Source organism: Vipera berus (assembly GCF_964194415.1).
Source record: "Vipera berus genome assembly, chromosome: 1".
Classification (NCBI taxonomy): domain Eukaryota; kingdom Metazoa; phylum Chordata; class Lepidosauria; order Squamata; family Viperidae; genus Vipera; species Vipera berus.
In genome coordinates this window covers 110477802-110504731 of record NC_138202.1, presented here as the reverse complement: position 1 = coordinate 110504731, position 26930 = coordinate 110477802, and the positions used below count along the sequence as shown (strand labels likewise).

The 26930-nt window shown below is 39.3% G+C and overlaps 2 protein-coding genes across 2 annotated transcripts in view; both read left to right on the top strand.

Moving 5' to 3' along the window:
* TSPAN4 (tetraspanin 4) overlaps positions 1 to 26930 on the top strand; it is a gene marked incomplete at its 5' end in the record, with an annotated part of 735824 nt that overhangs the window by 158790 nt on the left and 550104 nt on the right. The window contains one exon of the mRNA XM_081313178.1: positions 15701 to 15779. The remainder of the gene's footprint in view (positions 1 to 15700; positions 15780 to 26930) is intronic.
* Positions 1 to 26930, top strand: part of CRACR2B (calcium release activated channel regulator 2B) — a 794336-nt gene that overhangs the window by 320520 nt on the left and 446886 nt on the right. The gene's annotated exons all lie outside the window — the stretch shown is intronic.

Genomic DNA, 26930 nt, shown 5'->3' with positions numbered 1-26930 from the left:
AAGAAAGCCTTTTATAAACTGTGGACGACAGTGGAAAAGACCAATTATAGATTGGTAATCATGCCATATATCTTTAAATATATTTCGGTCTTAATGCTGACTTTTTGCTGAAAACTAAGCAGAGTGTATTACTTGGCTGTAACAGAAAGGAAGAACGGTATATAAATAAAATAATAATAATAATAATAATAATAATAATAATAATAATAATAATAATAATAATAATAATAATAATAATAATTATTATTATTATTATTATTATTATTATTATTATTATTATTATTATTATTATTATTATTATTATTATTATTATTTTCAGCACCACAATAACCCTATGACTGACTGGCCCAAAGTCACTAAGCTGACTTTTATATTTAAGGTGGGACTACACTAGAGCTCACTCTTAACGCTTTAACTACTAGATGTTTGTTGGCTTATTGGAAGATACAGTCCTCCTAACAGATCTGGAATGTTTGAGGTTGGGGAAGTCTGGTTTAAAAAATGCTCTATATCAGGGCTTTTCAACTTTTTCACCCATTGTACCACTTTTAGCATATGGCAACATCCGAGTACCACCAGTCGCCTAGCAAGGTGTCAAAAAGTTGATGACCAAAAAAAAAGAAAAGGAAAAAAGTGATGAAGTACAGGTAGTCCTCGACTTACAACAGTTTGCTTAGTGACTGTTCGAAGTTACAATGGCACTAAAAAAGTGCCCTGCAAGCCACAGCCGAGCAAGGCACCTGCCTGTGCGCCCGGCGGCACTCTTCCTCCTGTCCGAGGTTTTCATTGTTGTGAGCATTTCTGTTGAGGATTGGCAGCGGGGGTGGGGTTTGGTTTTTATTCCCCCCCCCTCTGCTGGGTGGTTGCAGCAGGTTTTGGTCACTTCACATGACCCTGGGACACTGTGACCATCATAAATATGAATCAGTTGCCAAGCACCTGAATGTAAGTCACAAGACCCTGGAGATGCTGCTAGCGCCACTGCCGTGCACACATCCGTTTGCACGTGCATGTGCGTGGGCTGCGCTTGTGCTCATTTCCCTGCTCCTCCCTTTCATTCCGGGCTGACAAGCTGGAAAAGTTGGGGAGCTCTGAACTAAGGGACTCTTCTAGATCCTTGGTTTGAAATGTGGTTTTTTTTGTGGTTGTTGCAGTCTAAGAAACAAGTGCTGAACTTAGGGAGATATTAATACTTTTTTCTATCATTTTCATTCAAGCATGGTTTAGTTGTTTTTTTTCTCCCTGTACAATTTTTTTAAAAAAAACACATAGATTGTATTTCATTTTTGAGTGTGCATCGTATTGTTTGATTATCTAGATAACAAATAATTTTATCTGGACTTTTCAGTAAAAGGTGGAGCAGATAAGTACACAGATTTGCCCTCTCCCTTTGGGCTGTCTTTTATTCATCATGATTTCTGCTTCCTGCTCCCACTTTCTGTTTTAAAGAAGTAACTACTATAATGATCAGGAATCAACATACACTGTTTAAGCCCAAGGCAATTCAATTTCACAGGCATTGTGTCGTCTCCTAAATTTGAAGTAAGATGCCTGGGTCATTTTTAGTAAAATTGGGTAATTTTTCCTTCTACAAGAAAAAGACATCACTGTTTACATTGTGACAATGATTAATGTAAAACATTTGTCATTTGTCACCACAGTTTTGTAGTCATTTCAGCAAGCAATAGCTTGCTCAAAAACACATTAATAACTTTTCAGAGGACTTGTAACACTGACATTTTGTGCAGAATGCATACAGGTATGTCAGTCACATGGAATATCCCCAAACGGCACACACTGAGCAGATAAAAGAAGCAAAAATTTAAAGAAGTGAGTTGAGTTCCAAAGACCCTTTGTGCTTTTTTATATCTAGTTTCTTCTGCATGACCCAGGAGAGCCTTCTACAGTTGGCATCCTCCATGATGGTTTGGAATTTGAGTACTTGAGCCTTGGTGGAGCAGTGGGCTAATGCCTCCTTAAGTAACACCAGCTGCCTGCAATTAGTGCAGGTTCACATCCCACCAGGCTCAAGGTTGACTCAGCCTTCCATCCTTCCGAGGTAGGTAAAATGAGGACCCAGATTGTTGGGGGCAATTAAGCTGACTTTGTAATAATGCCGCTTGGGGTGTGTGTGTGAAAGCCCTAATAAGCAGGCATATACATAGAATGAAGGCTATTGCTAAGCTTGTAAGCCGCCTTGAGTCTTCGGAGAAGGGCGGGATACAAATGGAATTAAAATAAATAAATAAACTGCTTGAAACTCATAGAATTTGGTTCTCAGTGCATTTTGACATGAAAATTTTGTCCCGGAATTCATTGTTTGTTTGGTACTCAACACACAAGCTAGAAATTGTTGGTGTCGGTTGCCTTGTGACTCACTTATGTTTCTCCTCATTGTTTTTGGTACTTATCACACCTCCCAGAACTAATTAATGATAAGTACTGAGGTACCACTGTAGACCTAACATATTTGGAGTGCACCCAATTGGTAAAGGTTGACAAGTTCACCTACTGTTGTGATTGGCATCCTGGGAGCCATTCCAGGTTCACATTTCTATCGGGATGGCAAATTCCATGGCAGCTAAAAACCTCTATAATAATATTCAATTTTCCGAGAGCTGGGATAATAACACTGACCCTTTGTTGACCCCTGGACCTTTGGTATTATTAGAAGAGTGTGTGTGTGGGGGGTCATATAGCAATAGCACTTAGACTTATATACCACTTTACAGCGCTTTACAGCCCTCTCTAAGCGGTTTACAGAGTCAACATATTGCGCCCAACAATCTGGGTCCTCATTTTACTGACCTTGGAAGGACGGAAGGCTGAGTCAACCTTGAGCCAATGAGAATCGATCTGCCAAACTGCAGGCAGCCGGCAGTCAGCAGAAGTAGCCTGCAGTATTTACTGCATTCTAATCACTGTGCCACGATGGCTCACAGCAAGATAGTGTTGCAGGGGCTCTTGCTCCTTCAGAGTTTAAAATGCACAGTCCATGAGTTTTACAGTAATATTTTGCATACATCATGGTGTGTGTGTGCCTGGCCAGATGTAAGAATTTAAATGATGATAGATGAGCATGTTATATGCTCCAGCACCATCCATAATTACTCAGGTAATCTGTGTATATTTATATTGGAAATATTGCAGGTGAAGGAGAAATAGAAGCAGCAGATAATGGTGGTGGTGGTGTGTGTGTGTGTGTGAGAAGTAAGGTTGAGGATATTATAAGAGGTCAATTCTAGGAGGTGGTTGAAAAAGTGGTATCCATAAGCAGAAAGGGAACCACACAATGTATGAATCAGTCAATAGAGATAGCTGTCTGTAAACATAGAAATGGAGGACTTCATCTGGAGTCAATCAATAGTGAGGACTCTTCTGTTAGCTGGTATTGATGGGGTATATTTTAAGTCACAGACCTCCTGCATGTTTTATAACCTTTTGCTATAGAGTAGGAGAGGGAGGAAGTTTGAAACCAGCTTGTTGGAGCTGATTGAAATAGTACCTTATAACTGTTCAGTAGGACACCATTTCTTTATCCAGCCATGCGTTGGCTTCTTGGAAAATAATTTGGTGAAATTAGCATTGGCCTTCATGTATTAGAAGTATCAATTCCAGTTCTTTTGTTGGCTTCTTAAATAGATTGTGGCATGTGAAAATCTCCTTTTTTAATGTGAACATTTTGCAGGCAAAGAGAAAATCTTTTCATTTCATCACTCCTTTCACAAAGTGATCTTCAGTGAAGCGGCAATAGGCTAATGTGTGAGTCTTCTCTCCCCATCATAAAGATGGCAATTACAGTATGTGTATATGTTTGCACCCCTGACAGTTTCATGCTCTTCTCAGAAATAAATCTTTTCCATGAAGCTCCACCCAGCTGACTTTCACTTACAGGGCACATTTTTAGAGGCTTGAGATCCATTAGCAATGAGGCACAAGGTTATTTGATGGACAGCTTTTAGGCAATATGATGCTATGGTTGATTTAAAGTAAATAGACACCCTGCTAATTGTGGTTGCTTTTAAAGTTGTAGCCAAGGCTTTTTTTCTCATAGAACGCTCAGAACGGAGTTCTGGCACCTTTTTTGGATGGAACCTTGTAGGGTAGCCAAAGTGGGTTGTATGACATGTGTGAGTTCCGGCACCTTTTTCTTTTACAAAAAAAGCACTGGTTGTAGCACTTGAATTTCCATAGCTGACTGCATTGTTTTTAAAGGAAATGAGTGTCAGTGAAATTATGGATAGGAAAAAAAAAACCCTTATGCTATCTTATAAAGGAAAGATGGAAAACTCTGGATGGAAACAATTGCAAGGTGATGGGGTCTTTTTTTTTTTGGAGAAGCAAAGCAGGAAAGGAGGAACATTTGTTCTTTTCTGATAACCAGATCTATAGAGAACTGTATTTTGAGTGACACCTGTGTAATACACCTTCTCGAATTCAGATACTGATGCTAAATTCTAGGAAGCCTTTTGAGACTGAGTGAGGAATAGAAAAGAAAACAGAAGAGAAACAGAAACAAAACTGAAGTGCTGCAATATATCCAGAATTACCAAAACAAAGGTTTTCTCAATGCTACTACCACAAGAGAGAGAGAGAGAGATAATAAGGAACTATATATAATAGAACCAGTAAGGATTTATTTGTTGGAGTTGGTTAAATAGATTGATATCCTGCCTTGCAGTCAGAAACTCAAAGTCAGGACTTCTATCTTCCTGACTGTGAGATAGGTTGTATTTGGAGAAACTGGGAGAAACGAAAGAAAAAAGAAAAAGGGACTGGCCCCAGGTCACTCAGAGAGCTTATGGGACTGAAAATGGTCTTGAATCTGAGCCTTCCTCGTCCTCGTCCTTAATACTTTCAATATATACAAGGTTGGATATAAATAGTTTTCTTGTGTTTGTACAAATAACAGAAAACATCAGCGTATAACATCATTTCTGATCTGTTTATGTTTCAATTATAGTCATAAAAGTCATCTTATTAAGTCAGTATATATCCTGTTTTCAAGATTCTTATTTGAGCTTAATTTCCCTTCTCTATTCAAACCATTCTTATCAGTCATAATTTTCTCAATGTTAATTACCTTTAAATATCCAAACTTTTCACTCACATACACCATCCCAATATTTTTATATTTCATATATTATAAAGAATACTATACTACTTATATATCTTATCCCTCTTACGGTAGGGCCCCTTTATATCCATGATTTATCTATTCTTTTAACCATATTCAAACCAAGTTTTAACCAAGTTTCAATCATATAGTACTCCATCTGGTGGGTCGAACCAAATCTCTCTAGCCTCCTTCTTTTGCGAAGGTAGTTTTCCAAATCAGTGTATTCAGGTTGCCAGGGGATTCTTCCTGTATTTTTGTGAATGTTTCCTATCTTTCCTATCTTGAAGTTTATTTTGAAGTTCTGAAAAATAAGATAACTTTTCCATTTCCATTCTTGTGGGAAAATCTTGCAAGTTTTCTTTTGTTTATATTAGACTATAGTTCTCTTCATTTGTAGCTTCCCTCTTTGAGTCCCTGTCCACTAATTTGTATTCTGTTATCTGGTTTGTTTGTTCATTTTTTGTTGTTGTTTCCTAAGAGTTTTTTAATTGTAGGTTTAAGTTAAAGATGTGTTCATTTATGTTGTCGAAGTTGTTTTTAATCTCCTCATGATTTGAAACCATTGGCATTTGAATCTGTTGCAGCATTACATACATTTCCTCCTGTAAAATATTTGCCTTATCTTGAAGTATTGCTCTTGCAGATCTTTGATGTTCCAGGCTAGGGCCTTCAGAAGGAGACATTAGGTGTGGTTTCCTGCCACTTTTTGTTAGGTATGTAATATCCATTTTGTCTCCCCCCTCCAGATAGTCTTTTATTGGTACCATAGTCTCTGTAATTAGCCTTGTCAAACCAGCCAATCTTACAGTCTAAACAACCAAATATTATATAGTTCTTATTTTTATATATGGTTTTTATAATCCAAAGCACCATTAAAAGCACTGTTTTATAATAGTTCATCTATTCAGAGGTCTTACAATTATCAGAGTCCAGAATGTTTAACCCCTAAGGAGCTTTCCAGTAAATTCCCCCCTAAAAGATTAGTCAAAAGTCAAAGTTTTTCTTTCTCTGCAAACAATTCTTGAGCTTTGAAATCACAGCTCAGTAAGTATTTATAATACCAGAAGATCAGCAGTTTTTAAAACAAATATAGTTCTCACTCTGTAGTAGGTAGCCCAGTGTCTTTTCTTTCCTCTGTTCCCAGCTGTTCTCTATTTGGCAAGAAGCCACTGAGGTTCAAAGGAACAAGTTGTTCTTTATTGCTGGGATTCTTGCCAATTTCTGAGTCAGTGCAGCTGTTGTTCTATGCTCTAATCCTCCACTAGATGTCAGTAGCCATTCATTTTCAAACTTTTAAAGCAAAAAGTTACTTGTAATTTCATCAATACTCTTTCAGATGTAAAGTCTTAACAGTTTTCATGATTTTCAGATTTATCCAGACTATAGTATTATTAAGATCATTTCAATATATTTCTGCCCCCCATAAAAATTAAGTTGCTGCTTTCATCTATGGAAGGGTAGGGGTGTGATCTCCTCCCTTCTCACTTTCGGAGGATTTTTTGCTTCTTGAGGATCCTTTCCAGGAAATCAGTTACAAAATAAAAGAGAGAAGATCAATATTCTCACCCAGTTCCAAGCACGTAGTTCACGGTTGTTCTAGTTAGTTATTTTGGACTTCAGCTGCTGGTAGCTTGGGCTAGTCACTGATGTGCAGCTAGCCTTTCTCCTGTCAGGTTGGAGGGGTTCCCCTGGATTAACAGATTGACCTCTGTCTTTCCGTGATCCATGGGGGGCCCCTCTGTTGCCTCTCCGGGGCAACTTTAGACCCATTTAGGATCCCCTGGCAGGGCGACACCAGCCGTGAGGTGCGGAGCTCCGCAATCCCTTGGCCATGTGCTATGGTGCAAAACCGGAAGTCCCAAAATTTCAATTGTTAAGTGAGACATTTGTTAAGTGAGTTTTGCCCCATTTTACTACCTTTCTTGTCACAGTTGTTAAGTGAATCACTGCAGTGGCCAAATTAGTAACAAGGTTAAGTGAATCTGGCTTCCCCCTTGACTTTGCTTGCCAGAAGGTTGCAAAGAGGAATCATGACCCCAGGACACTGCAATTGTTATAAGCATGAACCAGTTGCCAAGCATCTGAATTTTGATCATGCGACTGTGGGGATGCTGCAATGGTCATAAGTGTGAAAAATGGTCATAAATCACTTTTTCCCAGTGCTGTTGTAACTTTGAATGATCACTAAATGAAGAGTTGTAAGTCGAGGAGTACCTGTACAGCCAAAAACTACTCGGAAAAATGTTTGGTGGTAACTTAGCATTATGCCTCTCACTTTATCCTACTCTTTATTATTATGTTTCTATTATTTGTCTTTACTACAAGGTAGCTAGCTGAACATTTCTTTAAGGCAGAGCATTCATTGAAAAGCTGCACGAAACTGCATGATGTGTTGAGAGCTGTGTTTCAAGTCAGAAGGGGCTTTCAGGAATTTTAAGAAGGGAAATAAATGCCATAAGTATATGAGGGGTGGATAGAACTTAATTTGATCACTTAAAATCCCCCAATCACACTGAAATATAAGGAGAGCCCACTTGTTTGGCCTCACCCACTCTAGAGGACTATAAAACTAAGAACCCAGATGTGTTGTTGATCTCATAGGATCCCTACTTTGTATCTCATCTTACAATATTAGGGCAAACCATCTTTGTGTTTTTTATTTTATTGTTTTCTGATACTTTTGAGTTGGTCTTGACTCTTGGTGACTGCCTGGACAAATTCCTGCAGTTGCCTTGGCAAGATTTTGGAAGCGTTTTGCCATTTCCTGCTTCCTAGGGCTGAGAGAGAATGATTGTCTCAAGGTCACCCAGCTGGCTTTCTGCCTTCTGATCAAAACTCAGAATCTCTTGAGTATCTAGCCTGATGCTTTAGCTCCACCAAACCACACCAAACTGGCTGTCAGGTTACATAGAAGCTGGGTACCAGGGGTCAGAATTTCAAAGGAAAAAGATGATTTGGCGTGCTGAGTGTTTATGTCACAATGTTGGTGATTCCTAAAAGGAAGGCTCTGCATTGTTTGCAGCAGCCACACAAAACCAGAAAGTGATGCATTGGATTTGATGTAGCTTTAACTAATTCAGGGTGGGTTTGGAAAATGTATATTATCCTAGACCCAGACAAGACACCAATACGGTACTGCCTACAGGGTTCCTGTAAATTATAGTCTGCACTTAGGCTTAAAAGTAGGAATGAAATGGCTTTCTATCCATTAATACAGGTAGGAAATCAACAGATGGACAATGTTTATAAAACACTGCAGGGATTACTTTGGAAAAACATCAACTTAAAGCAGATCCAACTTAGCTGAAGCTTGAGGAGCACCTGATGATCTCTTTGCTTTTCTCTCTTCCATGAGCTTTCTTTTTCAAGACAAACAGGGAGATGTTGTAGGTGGTGGCCCTGGAGCATAGCATAGATATTTCAGCTAAAAGGGTTGATGACTGAAGATTCAGTTGCAAAAGTGATCATCTTAAGAAGCAGAACAATTGAGCTCTGCAGTTGCTAAAACACTTTTATCACAGGTCACAACTCCTGTTTCCCCTTCTACCACAAGCCTGTTGGGAAGAGTAATCACAAATCATTTTAGAACAGGTGAGCCTTGGAGCTTTTAACAGTCATTGATCTGTTTATATTTGTCTTTTGAAGGTCATGGCCCAAGACTTGGGATCAATCCTCAGGCTAGTTCAAATGCAGGGGAAGACAATTCCTGCAAAGAAGGAAGTTTGACCTGCTTTACTCTCTTATATGTCTTTTTCTTTGTTTTGGCTGTGGTAACGAGTGAATTTCTGTACTATGCATATTTTCTCTCTCTTGAGACAAGGAGCTTAATGTGTGGCAGGACTGAGGTGGACTGAAGATGTTACCCACAGATTCTCCTGCTGAAATAGCTATGGGAATAGGCCCTTAACCTCTGTTCAGCTGGCTTCAGTTTTAAAATGCACATTAATATACGAGAGAGCAGCTTCATTCTCAAGAGTGAAAAGGAAGGGTGAGAACACTGTGCAATCCCTCCTGGATTGGAGAACAAGCGTTTGTCCTTTTAATCTAGCATTACTCTAGAGACAGATCAATGATTGCATTTGCATTAGCAAACCACAAGCCGGGCACGAAGTGAAGAAGACCAAGAGGGTCCCTTTAGAGCATCTGGTTTTTTTTAAATCTTTTTTTTAAAATGTTTTATTAATTTTTTAACATAATCACCTTAATATTCGGTAAACAGTATGTTGTCTGGGTTTACATTTAAGAAACATTCACTAAGAGTTGATTTCTATAATCTATAATCTGCATAATAACTTTACTTAATTTCCTCTTTTTCCCATAATGTTCTCTTTTACCAACCTTAAGTTAATACAATTCTTGTTTTAATGAATGATGATTATAAAAGTTTTCTAATATTTCTACAGATAATCACATCAATATAATATTTCTTTTCTATGTAGTCATTCTGCTTGTCTCATCATAGATCATGTTTACAGTTCTTGTTTACATTTGTTTTTCCCACAATGTTCAAAACATTCTTACTGGTTAAGATTTTCTCAAAGTTAATTACATTTAAATATGTAAGTCTATTTTTCTCATGTAAGCCAACCCAATACTTTTACCTTACTTAAGGAATAAATAAGACTAAAAAAAGAAAAAAGAAAAACAAGAATAAAAAACATAAAAAGATAGTATGCTATTTAAAATTCCTATTTCCTATAAGCTAATACATATTTATTTCCAAAAATTTGTTCTTTTTTACCATAATTAAAAATATATTTAATCTTTAAATATTTCATTTAATAAATCTAGTCCTCTAGTCTTTCAACTCTTATTCAAAACATTTTTTATCCATTATAATTTTCTTAAAGTCAATCACCTTTAGATATCTTAAACATTTCCTTTATATAAGCCATTTCAACTCTTATATTACTCATATCAAGAAATAAAATAAAAAAAAGAAAAAGAAAGTACTGTTACTTGAGGGGCTCTTCCCTCTTAAAGTCAAATTCACATCCAAAATTTTTCTATTTCTTTAACCATATTTGAACAGGTGTTTCTTTTTTGAATATTCTTTCTGATAGGCCCCAATGTCTGTTTGTAATTTTCACTTTAGCCTTTGTCTTTTGCCCAGTATCTTTCTTAATATGTTCTGCTGAGTCAAAGAATCTTTCCATATTCTTGTAGGTGTTACTATAGATATAAAAGGTAAGTCAAGTACAATATCTTTGTGAGAGGCATTTGCCCATCCTTTTTTGTTGAAAATCTTTTTCTTTCTTTTTCTCTCTGCTTCTTTTATCATTTTTTTGTCTCCCCAGTTCTAGTGTTTTTCCTGGCATCTCTGCAGTCCATTGTGTCCAATCTTTTTTCTTATCCTCAAATTTGTTTTGTGTTAAAAGTATAAGTTGTTTTTTCCAAATCCAGTATTTCGTGTAATTTTTTTCCACTTGGGTTAAATCATACTTCTTTGTTTTGTTAGGTTCCATCTTTAAATCTCTATCCTCAAATTTGTATTCAGTTGTCTGTTTTATCTGTTCCTTCTTTGTTGTTGTTTCCTGGGATTTTTTTGGTTGTAAAGTTAAATTGGAGATGAACTGGTTTATATTTTCAAAGTTATTTTGGATTTCTTAGTGGTTTGAAATCATTGTTATTTGAATGAGTTGCAACATATCATATGTCTCCTCTTGAAAAGTATTTTATTTTGATAGGTTCTATAAATCTCTGATTTTCCATGATGACCAAAAATCCAAATTAAATTACATTAAATTAAATAGATACTTGTAATCCAGAAAGTTCAAAAAAGTTTTTTTTCTTCCCTGAAGTTTGTAAGTCTCACTTTGTCTGCAGCCCAGATTGTTTTCTTTTTTTGTCACAGCTGTTCTCTATTGTTAGAGCTCTGAAAGTCACAAGCAGAGATTAGTTTTTTCCAGATTTTGCCAAGTCCTGCATGAAAGCCATAGCTGTCGTAGTCGTCATCCACCACTAGATGTCACCACTGGTTTATTTTTCAAATTTTCAAAATGAACAAATTGCCTCTAAAATGAGAATCTTAACCATTCAGTAACTTCAAACTTATCTAAATTTAAGTATTATAGTCATTTCATTTCATTTCAATACGTTTTGGTCCTCCATAAAAGGTTTAATTCACCACTTCCGTTAGTAAAAGGGTGGGGCAAAAATCCCCCTCCTTCATTTTTGGAGGTCTTTTGCTTCTTGAGATTTTTTTTCTTCAGGAATGTTGATAAGTAGGATAGAGAAAATTGATGTTCTTACCCAGATTCAAATGCGCTGTTTACAATCAGTTTAAAATAGTGCTTTTGACTTCAGTTGCTTGCAGCTTGGGCTAGACTCTGAAGTTAGGCTAGCCTTTCTCCTGTTGGTTTCTGGAAGGCTTCTCCTGGACCGATCGGGTTGACTGCCGTCTCACCGAGGTCCCCGGGACTTCCTTCTTTGCCGCCTCTTTGGGGCAGCTTCTGGCCCATTTAGGGTTCCCTAACAGGAAGAAACTCAGCCGAAGGGCACAGAGTCCTTAACCCTCCGACTGCTGTGCTGTTGCACAGGACCGGAAGTCTGTTTTTTTAAATCTTTTCCTTCCTTTGCTCCCTTTATTTACTTTTATAAAAATGCATTTTCTGTAAAAGTCCCAAAACAAGTGGGTTTCATCTACCTTCTACCTTAAAAGGCTATTATGTTCATGAGATTTGGCAGTAAGATTCTTCTTTTCCCCAGAGGATTTAAACATTTGTCAGCTACTATTTCTCAAGAAACACTTGGTATAAACTTGTTTAATTTCCTGCATAAAATATATGGTTTTAAGGGATATCTCACTGACTTCCCTTGCTGCTAGTAGACCAGACAGAAGCATGATCAAACAAGCCAATTCCACTTTATTGTAAGATTACATTAACAGAATCTTGAAAATCTGAAAGTACAAATCTCCTGTTGTCGGCTTGTTGTCCCTTTTTACCTATTGATAAGTCAGAGTGGATCCTTTCTAAGTTTCTTTCTGTGTCCATTATGCAGCTGCAGACTCCTTCTCCCTTTTATCTGATCATTTCCTAGGCAGCATCTTTTCTCCTGTCTCCCAAGCTCATTCCTACATACTGTACCATTACAACAGGCAGAACTTACTCCATCAGCAAATGGACACTGCTGAATTACAGTCTGTTGAGATTCCAAATTATTAAGGTCACATCAAGGGTAAACATTTATGAAAACAAAATATACTAAGTATAATCTGGAATTAAAAAAAAACTAGTGCTAGAAAGCGATCACATCTGTTAGTATCTTTATTCTTCTCCCATGGCATTTGGATGTGTTCATGATGCTACATCTTTCACCCCAGTTTGCTTTATTCGTAAAAGGTGATGTACCAAAGCAGGAAAGCTGTTTTCAGTTAAACCATGAAAAGATGAAAGAGCAGATTGTTAGAATTTCAAGATTAAGCACAGTTAGGATATACAGCATACAGAAGGATGTAGGATATGAATTTCTATGGGTATAACGTAGGAGGACTAGGGTCTGAGTCAAAGAAGTGGTAATAGGCATCTGGAGGGATGGAAAACAGAAATTCAAAGAGGAACACAAAACTGAAAAGTGGATTGGCAGGGCCAATTAATAAATTATAGAGCAGCCTTGCCCAGACTTTGGCATGAAGGCTGGATAACTTTGGGCCCGTCCCTCTTTTTCAGCATAACCCACCTCAAAAGGTTGTTGTAATGAGGAAAATAGAAAGCAGAGAGTATTGTGTGTGTTCACCACCTTGTTATTTATGAAAATAATAGGGATATGCAGGGCTTTTTTGTCATAGAACGCTCAGAACGGAGTTCCGGCACCTTTTTTGGATGGAACCTTGTAGGGTAGGCAAGGCAGGTTGTGTGACATGTGTGAGTTCTGGCACCTTTTTCTTTTACAAAAAAAGCACTGGGGATATGAATGAATGAATGAATGAACGAACGAATGAACCTAGCACCCTTCAGTTATATCAGACTAGAATTTCCATCAGGCAAACAAGTTGGTTCCCTCAGACTTGTTTCATGTAGTCCCATCCCTAAAACAATTTATGCATGTTTACAACACCAGAGATGCAATACACCTCCTGATACAGCTTGCTTGCCAAAATCCTCTTAAGAACTGTGATTCACACTTCCTTCTCTAGGCATGTATTACTTGTATCAACAAGATACAACTAATACTATTTTTCTTTACACAACCAATCTACAGTTATGGGTTACATGAACGAAGAAAAGTCAGACTTACACTCCTGAACTTCCTGCCTAATTGTTCCTGTTCAGTAAATAATTAAATAGCCGTCGGTGTGGCTATTTAGGCAACTGCTGCAGAAGAAAAGTGGACACATTCCAGTCACACTCCATCCAGAGAAATGAAACTGATGGGAAGGTGCACTGTCAAAAAGAAGGCTGAATGGAGAGCCAAATTGAATGTAATTGAATTGAAGAGCTGAAATAACAAGCTCTTTTTGTCCTCTTGTTTTACGCTACCAGACAGAACAAAGTGCTGAATTTTGAGTGGCACTTTTCAGTTACTCCAGATCTGGACATTATTACAGTTGTAGGGTCTTTTTGGAAGAGAGGCATCATTCTCTTCTGTTTGCAGGGATATAATCTTCCAATATTAATCTTTCACAATACCCTATCCATCAGAATGGACAGTTTGACTGTTGGTCTCTCAGTCTCATTTCTCAAGTCTCACTACATTCTCTGTGCCCATCTTTGACATAGTAATGGTGAATGACTTGGCATCTTGCTCCTTCTGGCATGATTTATTTCATTACTCATGCCCGCCAACACACAGATCATTCTAACTTGACTTTATGGTTAGTCACAGAATATACAATCAGTACCTTCACCTTCGCTTCATTTTTTATTTTATTTTTTTGCTTAAACATGGATGCTCTTCGATTTAGTCAAGCTCTGTGTCTCCATCCATATTTTATCTCATGATAGTCCAGGTTCTGTATCAATATATATATTGTAGTACAAGTATAAAATAAACAACCATCCCTTTGTTAGTTGGAATACTTTTTGGTAGTGTAATAAATATTGTGATGTTAAGGTAAGGTTTTGCATATGAACCAGAAGTCAAGAGAGAGATGTAGAAGTAAACAATCAGCATTATTTGATCATTATTTGATTACCGTAGTTTCTGGCGTATAAGACTACTTTTTAACCCATGAAAATCTTCTCAAAAGTCAGGGGTCATCTTATACGCCGGGTGCTGAAAAATTAGGGACAGGGCTGGCTGGAAAACCTGGAGCAGATCTCCCATTTAGTCTGCGCAGGGAAAGCGGGACCAATTGGAGAAGAAGCTGCAGTCTGTGATTTTTTACAGGCTGGGGTCTGGGCGTCTTTCCTTCTAAAGTTGAAGAGCAGCTGTAGTATATCCCAACTTGAAAGGCAGGTGGGGAAGGCAGCAGCCAGAGCAGCGGCTTAGCTCTAAGGACACATTTGACTCAGGAACTGAGCGGGCTGGCTGGAAAACCTGGAGCGGATCTCCCATTTGGTCTTTTTTTTAAAAAATCCCATTTATATCCTGCCCTTCTCCGAAGACTCAGGGTGGCTTACAATTTAAAGCACAAATCAATGTGCTTAGCAATAGCCTTCATTCTGTGTATATGCCTGTTTATTAGGGCTTTCACCACCACCACCCCAAGCAGCATTATTACAAAGTCAGCTTATTGCCCCCAACAATCTGGGTCCTCATTTTACCTACCTTGGAAGGATGGAAAGCTGAGTCAACCTTGAGCCTGGTGGGATGCAAACCTGCACTAATTGCAGGCAGCTGGTTTTACGTAAGGCTCTGCGCAGGGAAAGCTTTAGAGTGAATTAGGAAAAGTGAAAAAGTGAATTAGGAAAATAGGGAATGGTTGCTGGAATCAGGGGCTGCCACAAAGAAGAGGGAGTCAAGCTATTCTCCAAAGCACCTGAAAGCAGGACAAGAAGTAATGGATGGAAACTAATCAAGGAGAGAAGCAACCTAGAACTAAGGAGAAACTTCCTGACAGTTAGAACAATTAACCAGTGGAACAACCTGCCTCCAGAAGTGGTGAATGCTCCAACACTGGAAGTTTTTAAGAAGAGACTGGACAGCCATTTGTCTGAAATGGTATAGGGTTTCCTGCCTGAGCAGGGGGTTGGACTAGATGACCTCCAAGGTCCCCTCCAACTACTACTACTACTACTACTACTACTACTACTTATTATTATTATTATTATTATTATTATTATTATTATTATTATTATTGTTGTTGTTGTTGTTGTTGTTGTTATAGTTTAATCCACTTGCACTGTTTTATGTTTACATATTTGATGACAAACAGCCTTATGTTTATAAGTGACAGTTTTCCTACTAAGCACCTGCATGTCATAAGCATTTGAATTAAAATTACCATATTAAAATCAAATCTGATGTTTTTAAATTTTTATTTGGTGTGCGTTGGAAGAGGGGTATTCTTATACGGCGAGTATAGCCCAAACCCTATAATTTAACAGGAAATGTAGGGGGGTCGTCTTAGACGCCCAGTCGTCTTATACGCCGGAAAATAAGGTAACCCTCTTTTCCTTCTTTCCCTTTTTTCAATAGGTGCCACAAAGAGGGACCAGCATTGCTTTAGACCACTGTACAGCGTGTCAAACAACTTGTAGCAAACCTGTTTGGTCCAGTAAGTTTCTTATTCATTGCATTTATCAAGGCAAGTGAGGGGTTTTTAAAAGCAAACTTTTGCTGATTAGTTATTTGTTCTCCCATAGCCACCCACTTAAAGCTTAATAAATAATCTGCAAAGGCCAAGGCTGACAACTCAGTTTGCCAACTTGAAGCTCTTAATTATGGTCTGTTCTTCCCTATTGAAGTCATTTCTGTGTGTATTTCTTTGAACTCTCTTTGAACAAAGCTTGTCCTCATAATGGCACCCGTAATCTACAATGGTGCTGTGCTTTTCATGTGATTACAAGTCATCTTCATCATGCAGGGGGGAAAGCTAAAGGGTAGAAGCTGAGCACATGTGCTTAGCAATCTCATTCCTTATAATGCTGAAATAGAAAAGAGGGGAAAAAACAAAAGGAGAAGAAAGGATGGGATGTGAATAGCTCTGCAGTGTGTTTAGCTTGGCTATTTCATTGGGTCAGGTGTTGTTCTTATCTTTTAACTTACTTTGAAAACACTAAGGACATTTTCTTCTTTCATTAGTGTTTGGATGATGTCATTTGTTCACTTTCATCAATTTCATTTCCCAAGCAATAAATCAGGGGAACATACAACACTATTGTAAAATATTAAACTGTGTGAAAAACACTTCTGATGGTAGACTTCTCCTCCAGGCACTTGTGTCTTTAGTATTTTATTTTTATTTATCTTTCGTTTGGTTTAAAAATGCATATATGGATTGTAGTGATTTTCAATCTGAATTCCTTCGTATGCTTTTCTCTTTAACATCCCTGTGTGTTAAGGATGGAACATTTTCATCATACTGTATATTGAGGAATGAAACTGTAGAATGTTGATATCTTGAGAGCAATCTAGAGGTAGAGGAATTTGAAAAGAAATCCAACCTAGTATCATAATCATATAAATCCTTCCATATTAGCTTAGGATTTGGGGAATGTATGAATGCATGTAGGGCCATAAATATATGAAGTTTTGCATAGGATGTATTTGTTTCCATTTAACTAGTCTTTATATTTTGCAGTGTTATGAAACATAAGTATATACATGCCCATCGCATAGCTCCTTTTTGGGATTAGCAATGTTATGCAAAGTCCAGAAATAAGGTAAGAAAAAGAAATATCTAGTGTACACAGATAGCATTCACTATGGGTTTCTTCCCCATGCCCATATACTGCCTAATGTATTGAACTTTGCCTCTTTTATCTTCAGGATTTCATCAGTCTCATCCAATTACAACTTTCACTGACTCCCCCTTCCTCGCAGCCTATTCATTCTCCTTCTGTGTATTTATTTTGTAGTTCAGTCTTCATTCATTCTCTCTCTATGTCAAAATCATCTCAATGTACTTCTTCTAAATTGATCAGTCACTTTTGTATTCAGTCTGTACTAGTTCACATGTATTTTTTGACTCTCTTTTTGTTTTCTCACAAATACTTAAATTTCTTATTCAATGCATTTTTAATATTTCTCCTGACATACTCAAATCCCTATAAGAAACATACTCTTATACACAACTACTTTGCTTCTTTTAACACATATACCTCACAGCAAATGTCATATACCCACTCTATGTTTAGTGACTGAGTTGCATTCCAATGTGTAAGGACCTGCCTCCGTTTCTCTACCAAGAAAGCAGAACTCTTGAAACTGCCATCATTTCAAAATGAACTTTTATTGGCAGTTACAGAAAACAGGAAAGCTAGGCAGGATCTGAGGAATAGGTTAAACGCACGAAACAATAACCCCACCTCAATTGTCCATCTGGTTGGTTCAAACAGGCCAATCCACAGGTGACATTGAGCTGTGGGAAAGCAACCGATAAGGTGCCTCTCTCAAGGTTGTTAGGTATCCAGTTCCTCCCTGTGTGCTGAGATAAGTGTTCTGTACCAGCCTGCTACCGGCCTTGCAGAAAGGCAACCCCTGTACAAACAGCAGAGGCTGGAATACGTCTGCCAAATTTATTACACAAACAAACAAAACATGAAACAAGATACCGGAGCTTTGATCCTCTATCGGAGCGGTTGCTTTCAGCAAACCAGCCCTCCCCCAAACACTCCCTTTATAAGAGTTCAGGGCGTGGCCTCTCTTTGCCTCCTTCCGAGAAGTCCCACAGCCTTTCTCTGCTTGCTCCTACTTGACTGCCTCCTGCATCGGGCGTCCTTGAACAGGGCCAGCTGTGGGTCATCTTCATCCACACTGTTGGGCTCACACAGCTGGGTCTCCACCAAGTAAGAGGGGCCTGGCTGGGGGCTCTGCGGAGCCTCCAAGCCATCATCAGCAAGTTCTTCTTCAACACCCCCCTCCTCCCCCTTGTCTGAGTCATCCGACCCAACTGCCGAACCCACAGGCTGACCCTGAATCACAACAATAAGGCAGATTGCCCCGAGGCATTCCTTTCACACCCCATAAAGGATACATCAAAGCAGATAGAGCAGACATGTCAAACACAAGGCCCTGGGGGCCAGATCCGGCCCGTGAAGTGGTTTCATGCAGCCCGTGAAGCCATCCTGGAAACAGTGAGGGAACAGCCCCCACTGCCTTGGTCCTTCTCCAGAGACCCTCCTTCTGCCAGAGACCCTCAGATCTGTCCCACTCCTGCCCAGGCCCCCTAAGGCACCCTTGATGCGAACGATGTAGAGCTGGCCATGCCCACCCAGTAGGCCACGCCCACCCAGGCCATACCCACCTGGCACCCTGAGGGCAACCGCAATGCTGATGCGGCCCTCAATGAAATTGAGTTTGACACCCCTGAGATAGAGGAAACTGTCTATGTGCACTACAAGCCCCTGGCCACCACCCTCCCTCATAAGAGAATGGCAGAACCCAATTAACCTAAACCCAAAGAATATGCATGATTAATAATTGAGGGCTCTGACATACTACCCCCTAGAAAAATAAGAGGTCCACCTGGAAATAGAGAAAATAACAAAGAGGGAGACAGTTGAAACAACAATGTTAGTCAGGCTTATCCGGGTAACAGGCATGGAACTTTTTTAGCAGTTGGGGAGCCCTGACATACTTTTTATGCATCCATTTATTTTGCGATGGTGGAAGGTCTTTCCATGCCACCAAGTATTGGGTCAACCTATGATATTTCCTGGAGTCCAATATCTCTTTAATTTCAAAATGTTGCTCCCCTTCCACCATAATTGGTTGTGGGAGGGAGCTTCTGCTAGCCTTAAAGGGGAGGTTAGTTCCTGTTTAAGCAGGCTGCAGTGAAATATAGGGTGGACCTGTCTCAATGGTTTTGGGAGTTCCAATTCCACTGTTACTGGGTTAATTATGTGTTTTATGGGGAAGGATCCTACAAATTTTGGTCCTAGCTTTTTAGATGGCTGTAGGGATTTTAGAAATCTGGTTGAGAGATATACTTTACCCCCTATTTTGAATGGCTTAGGCTCCATTTGTTTGTTATCTGCCTGAATTTTATAAGCTTCCCTTGCTTCATCTAAAGCTTTTCTAACCCCAGGCTGGGTGTTTTGCAGCTGGTTAATCCACTCATTCAAAGAGGGGATGGGGGCTCGTTAACAGGTAACTCCGGCATTGGGTTAAAACTTTGTCCTGTTGCCACTTGGAACAGTGTGTAGCCGGTACTTGAATGCACTGCATTGTTGTAAGCGACTTTTGTGAAAGGCAACAGTTCAGTCCCATTGTCTTGTTGGTAATTTATGAAGCATCTCAGGTATTGTTCTAATACTGAGTTTGAATGTGCTGTCCCACCATTCATTTGTGGATAATGACTAGATGACAGTCCAAGTAGGTCCAGAAAAGCTCTTCAGAACTCTGAGGTGACCTGGACCCCCCTGTCTGATATAATGTGTTGTGGGGCCCCTTGCAACCAATACATGTGTAGTACAAATAATCTGGCTAAGGCTTTAGCAGTGGGAATCTTCTAACAGGGTATGAAGTGGACCTGTTTGGAGAATTGGTCCATCACAACCCAAATGACAGTGTTCTCTGAGCTTTCTGGCAATTCTACTATAAAATCCATAGATCTCTCTCTCCAGGGTGCTGAAGGGTTGGCCACCGCTTATAATAATCCTGGTGTTTTCGGCTGTCTCCGCTTTGCCCCTGCACAGACGGGGAAGTTTGCCATATAGCTTTCAATGTCCTTTTTTATAGATGGCCACCAGAATTGCTTTTTGGTCAAATGGAGGGTTTTCACGAACCTGAAATGCCCCACCATTTTCGAGTTGTGGCAGAGTTGCATGATTTTTATTCTCTGGGTTTTTGGCATGTATAACCTTTCTCCTACCCAGGGCAGTTTGTCCCTCATCGAACAAAGGTCCTTATGGTTAAGGAACCATTTGTCAGTTTCTAATGCTCCTCCTTCATTTCGGTGAATATTAGGATGTCATCCAAATACACCAGAACCCCTTTGTACAAAGTATTCCTGGAGGACCTCATTTATCATCTGCATGAATACTGTGGGCACTTCTTGTAATCTGAAAGGCAGGACTCAGAACTAGAAGCACTCCAAGGGGCAATTAAATGCCATTTTCCACTCATCCCCTTCCTTTATCCTAACTCGGTAGTATGCTTCTCTTAAATCCAGTTTGGAGAATATTTTCCCCTTGGAAAGATGAGCCAGCATGTCCTTCATTAACGGCAAGTGGTAGACATTGTTCTCGCAGAGAATGTGCGTGATCAATAATTGAGGGTTCTGACACAATGACCAGATCATTTAACAAAATGGTCGCAAAGTGAACATATGACACACACACAGACACAGACACACAGACACACAGACACACAGACACACACACACACACACACACACACACACACACACAGAGAGAGAGAGAGAGAGAGAGAGAGAGAGAGAGAGAGAGAGAGAGAGAGAAAAGATCACTAATTGTTGCCATCTCATTCAGATAAAGTTCTCTCAATCAGCTACGTTAGTTTTACTCTCACTCTGACATGTGGGGCTGTCAGGTGCACAAAATTTGGTCATAAATATGTACATTGGTCAGAAAATGATTTTTTTTATCACTGCTTATGGTTGTTAACCAAGATAGTTGCTAAACAAATAGTGGGATTTCTAGCCATGGCCTTTCTACCACCATTTGTATGGTTAAAATTTTTCCATACCTTTAAACATTTCTAAATTTTTATTCTTTTATAAATATTCTAGTAGGGGACAAAAATTACATACTACTTATTAGCCATTGTTGGGCAACCAGCAACTGTTCACTCCATATTCCTCTATCTGAAATAATTGCCAATATAATTGATCTTTGATACATTCATTTTCAGATCCATACTCCGCATTGCATCACACAGTCTAACCAACAATATAGTCTCTCTCTCTCTCTCTCTCACACACACACACACAAACACACGCACACACACACACACACACACACAAACACAAACATACACATACAAAAGTGTATTTTTGTTCAGGTATCTAACCGACACACTTCTATTTTCACCATCACTAAACAGCCAAAGGGACATGATACATCCTAGTCTTATGCCTGGCTAAATGTTGAACTATTCACTGTTTAGTTTAGTTTACATCCACCGTATACTCCTCTTATCACATTCAGCAACTCCATATTAATCCTTCATATACTCCTCTTACCACATCTAGCAGTTTCATATTCATGTAAAACATTCCATAATTCAAGCCTATTTGCTATCAGAGCACTGTCTCTGAACTAACCAAGGTGCAATAAATCTCCTGTCATTGATGTACTTCTCAGTTACCTGATAGAGAACTGAAATCTGGTCTCTACACCACCTGACCAGCATAAAAATGCACTGCATTTCCCAGATTGTACTAATTGTCTCCTCCTGTACCTTTTTGATCAGAATTCTGCCAAAGACTTTCCAGGCGTTCATTCATTTATTCATTTAAAATATTTGCATGGCTGCCCATCTTAAAGCCATAACTCTGGATGGCAGGCTTAGTAGACAAATTCTCCTGTAGTTTTTGTATTCACTCTTGCTTCTTTCCCCTTTGTACCGGGAACAATAATTGCACTCTTTATGTACAGTATCAAGTACAGATGCAGACTTCCTCAAACTCATATTAAATATGCCATGCGGTTGCTCAGTAATCATTTCAGATTCCTATCTGAACAAATTAATAATAATAATAATAATAATAATAATAATAATAATAATAATAATAATAATAATAATAATAATAATGAAGAAGAAGTTGGAAGGGACCTTGGAGGTTATCTAGTCCAACCCCCTGCTCAGGCAGGAAACCCTATACCATTTCATACAAATGGCTGTCTAGTCTCTTCTTAAAAATTTCCAGTGTTGGAGCATTCACCACTTCTGGAGGCAGGTTGTTCCACTGTCAGTAAGTTTCTCCTTAGTTCTAGGTTGCTTCTCTCCTTGACTAGTTTCCATCCGTTGCTTCTTGTCCTGCTTTCAGGTGCTTTGGAGAATAGCTTGATTCCCTCTTCTTTGTGGCAGCCCCTGGGATATTGGAACACTGCTATCATGTCACCCCTCACCCTTCTCTTCGTTAAACTACACATAGCCAATTCCGGCAACCGTTCCCTATAAGTTTTAGCCTCCAGTCCCCCAATCATCTTTATTGCTCTTCTCTGTACTCTTTCTAGAGTCTCAACATCTTTTTTACATCGTGGTTACCAAAACTGGATGCAGTATTCCAGGTGTGGCCTTACCAAGGCATTGTAAAGTGGTATTAGTACTTCTCGTGATCTTGATTCTATCCCTCTGTTAATGCAGCCTAGCGCTTTGTTGACTTTTTTGGTAGCTGCAGCACACTGCTGGCTCATATTGAAGTGATTGTCCACTAGGACTCTGAGATCCCTCTCACAGTTACTAGTATTGAGCAAGGTACCACCTATACCATACCTGTACATTTGATTTTTCCTGTCTAAATGTACAACGTTACTTTTTTCACCATTGAATTTCATTTTGTTAGATAGCGCCCAGTGTTTGAGTCTGTCCAGATCCTCCTGTATCTTAAGCCTATCTTCTAGAGTATTGGCTATTCCTGCCAGCTTGGTGTCATCTGCAAATTTGATGAGTTCCCCATCTATCCCCTCATCCAAATCGTTGATGAAGATGTTGAAGAGCACTGGGCCCAGAACAGAGCCCTGGGGCAGCCCACTACACACTTCCTTCCATGTAGATGCAGTTCCATTGAGGACCACACACTGAGTACGGCCTGTCAGCCAGCTATGAATCCATCTGGTGGTGATGCTATCTAACCCACATTTTTTATCTTATCAAGTAGTAGGTTGTGATCTACTTTATCAAATGCCTTACTGAAGTCCAAGTAAATTACATCTACAGCATTCCTCTGGTCTACTAGTTTTGTCACTTGGTCAAAGAATGCAATAAGATTTGTCTGGCATGATCTGTTTTTGACAAACCCATGTTGGCTTTTAGTGATGACTTTAAGGTGTTCGCTGATTTGTTGTTTATCTTTTCCAGAATCTTCCCAGGTATTGAGGTCAGGCTGATAGGTCTGTAGTTTCCTGGATCTATTTTTTCCCCTTTTTTGAAGATGGGAACTATATCAGCTCTCTTCCAGTCCTCTGGTAGTTCCCCAGTGCTCCAGGATCTTTGAAAAATATAGTTCAGTGGTTCTGAGATCACGCCTGCCAGTTCCTTGAGAACCTTGGGGTGTAATCCGTCTGGTCCTGGTGATTTGAAGTCGTCTAGGCTGGACAGGTGCTCACTTACCATTTTCTTGCCTATCTTATACCACCTATTCATACAAACTGATCACTTTTTCTAATGTCCCTTTTTATTCGTTCCTTTTCATCAATCTTTTTCTTGGACAATAACATGCACAGGTCATTCTTACAACCACAGTTGAGCCCCAATTTTCTTTTGGTAAGCAAGGCAGTTATTATGTGAATTTTGCTTTATTTTGCAATTTTTTTTTGCCACAGTTGTTAAGTGAATCACTGAAGTGAATCTGGCTTCCTCCATTAACTTTGTTTGTTGGAAGCCTGCTGGGAAGGTTACAAAGGGTAATCATGTGACTCCAGGACAGTGCAACTGCTATAAGTACATGCCAGTTGCCAAGTGCCCAGAGTTTGATCGTGTGATGATGGGGATGCTGCAATGGTTCTAAGTGTGAAAACTGGTCATAAGTTGATTTTTCTGTGCCCTTGTAACTTTGAGTGGTTACTGAAGGAATGGTTTTTTAAGTCGAGGTTACCTGCATAGTATTCCATTTTTCAAAGTATTACTGTTGTTCCATAAAGGTAAAGGTAAAGGTTCCCCCGCATATGTGTGCTAGTCATTTCCAACTCTAGGGGCTGGTGCTCATCTCTGTTTCAAAGCCCAAGAGCCAGCGCTTGTCCGACGACGTCTCCGTGGTCATGTGGCCAGCATGACTAGACGACAAAGGCGCACGGAACGCTGTTACCTTCCCACTGTAGTGGTCCCTATTTTTCTACTTGCATTTTTACGTGCTTTCGAACTGCTAGGTTGGCAGAAGCTGGGACGAGTAACAGGCGCTCACTCTGTTATGCGGCACTCGGGATTTGACCCGCCAAATTGCCGACCTTCTGATCGACAAGCTCAGCGTCCTAACCCACTGAGCCACCGCATCCCTGTTGTTCCATACAGATCTCTAAAATACTTTTGTTCCAATTTTTCTCACTTCAGTTTCGTGCCAAAGAATGTAGTCATTTTTTATTATATTCACTTTACTCCTTGATTAGACCTCTTCATTCTTTTCCCAAAATAATGTTGCATTTCCATCAAAATTGTTTTGATTCTTTTTCTGACCCTTTTAATTGTTCCTTGTTGTCTGTTGTTCTTTACAATTAACTTTTTTTTCTATAAACACATTATGGTATCTTTCTGTCATCCTTATTATTATTATTTTGCAACAGTCACTTTCCTAAATGCATCTTTTTGTCATCCGAAATCTCTTTTATTTCACTAAGCATCCTTTCTGATGCCATTGACATAGCTTCACACATTTGTGCAGCAGTGTAAACTTCAAAATTTAAGTCCAGCCACCTTAATCCAGCATAAGGATAATCATAATAAATAAAAATGACCCAAATAATAAATTGTGTTAGATCACCATGGGAGGAAGTTAATTAGAATTTAATTGGAAGCTGCATAGAGGCAATGTTATTGCACATACATTATCTAGTCAGGAGGGTTATATTTATTTTTTGTATTTGTATTTAAAACATTTATTTTCAGCCATAGGTTTTAGCAAAATTTGTCTTTATGGATTTTGTTAACTATAGCAGATTATAAAATGAGCATTTAATCTTGATGGTTATTGAGCCTTTCCTCCATCTTTTGAATAATTTGTTCTTATTCCAGCTTCTACAGTATAATGGCAACCAGTTAAAAGAAAAGAGTTGGAAGATCAAATTTCAACTCACTTTTAAATAGAACCTAACTATACACTGTTGGGAAAGAGGCTTCATCATTCAGAGCTCCTGTCACTAACTGTCAAAAAGAACCTAAGAGCAATTCCTTCTTTTAGTCTCTAGCAACTAAAGAAGATGTGATATGAGGTTGCAAATGAAGGATGACCTTGTTTGGACTTCCTATAAATTCTGGCGAATCAGGCCAACTTAGTGCATGAGTAAACCTTTATCAGGGCACACTTAAGCCACCTTTGGAATGGGGAAAATGCAACAAGAGATTAGAGGTCTTAGAAAAATATCTCTCATAAAATTGAAAGGAATGCAAATGAGTATTTTAAAGCCTAGACAAAAAACTCTGAAAAACAAAATTTGAAAGAATATTCAAACATGAAAAGTGCCGGATTCTAGATAGATCATTTTCTGTCTTTTATTTCAAGCCAGACTTCTGTATTCTTCTTGTGTATGTATGGTAGAAAAGTTAATTGCCTTTGTTCAGAAGAAACATGAAAAGGAGCCTGCTTTTTCAGACAGATAAAACAAAGGTTAGAATCTTTGTCTCATACGTGCTCTTCTGGCTGGCTCTGCTCTCTTTCTGATATCGTTTTAGAATGACTTTTTTTTAATGTTTCCATTTTGATCTTGTAGCGTGACTGCAGTAAACCCATTCCTGGGAGTGAGGAAGGGATGAACGAACTGTTAGAGAAGATTTGGAAAATATTACTCAGTCCAGGAAAAAAAGGAGAGCATGAAAAACAAAACTCAAAATAACCTCATCTAGATTTTATGTGGTGTGAGATGATATAGTAGAGAGAAACTCTGACAGCTTTCAGGATTCTGTTATTATACTCTTCAGAAATAAAGAACCATCTTGTAACCCTGGCTGCTCCTAATTTCTGACCTTGCCTACTTGAAGATTTTATTCTTTTTCCTTTCCCTCCCCTGAAGGAAATAACACTATTTAAAATGCATCAAACGAAACAAGCTCAGTAAAAATTGGATGATGGGGGCCTCTGATCTCACAAGTAAGAAAGACATCAGAGACTACCTATAAGCTCTAAGCATGGCTCAACTTATAGTATCTTTATGACTACATCTATGTAAGTTCTTTAGCAGCGGAACTGAAGTGATTTGGCATCACCTTTTCTGAGGATATGTTTTATTTCCTCCACTCTGGCCTAAAGTCCTGAGATTTCCTGTTGATTTCCTGTCCAAGCATTAATGAATGGGGCTACTGCTTCCCTTGTGAGCTTATATCAAGTTGGCCAGCTGTTACTACTGTTGAGGATTCATCAGCCAGATACAGAGGCAATTTTCAATAATTCGATATATAATAATTTTTCAAGTGCTTCCGGTGGCTGCGCGGCGCCGGAGACAGCCTTCCCGGGCTGCCCGCGGCTCAGCTGAGTGATTTTCGCCCGAAACAGCGCCGATCAGCTGTTCGGGCGAATTCGAAGCCCCCTCCTCGGGAGAAGAGGAGGGGGTGAGGCCCCAGGTAGGGGTCGAGTTCTCCGGGGCCGCCTGAGCTTGCAGCTTGGGCGGCTGAAGGATCGAACTCCCCCGTAGCCTGGGTCGCTCCCAGCTGGCCAGCGCCTCTGCTCCTGATTTCATGGAGCAGAGCCAGGCGTCTGCGACCACCCCTGCCTGAAGGAAGGACTATGGATTAAAAGGAGCAGGCAGAGCGGTACAAGAGGAAAAGGTGAAGAGGATTATTTTATTTTACTCTCGAGCTTGATGGACTTTTTTAAACTTTAAGTGAAAGTGCGTCACAATTGAAAGTTAAAGATGGCGGCTAAACCTCCCCC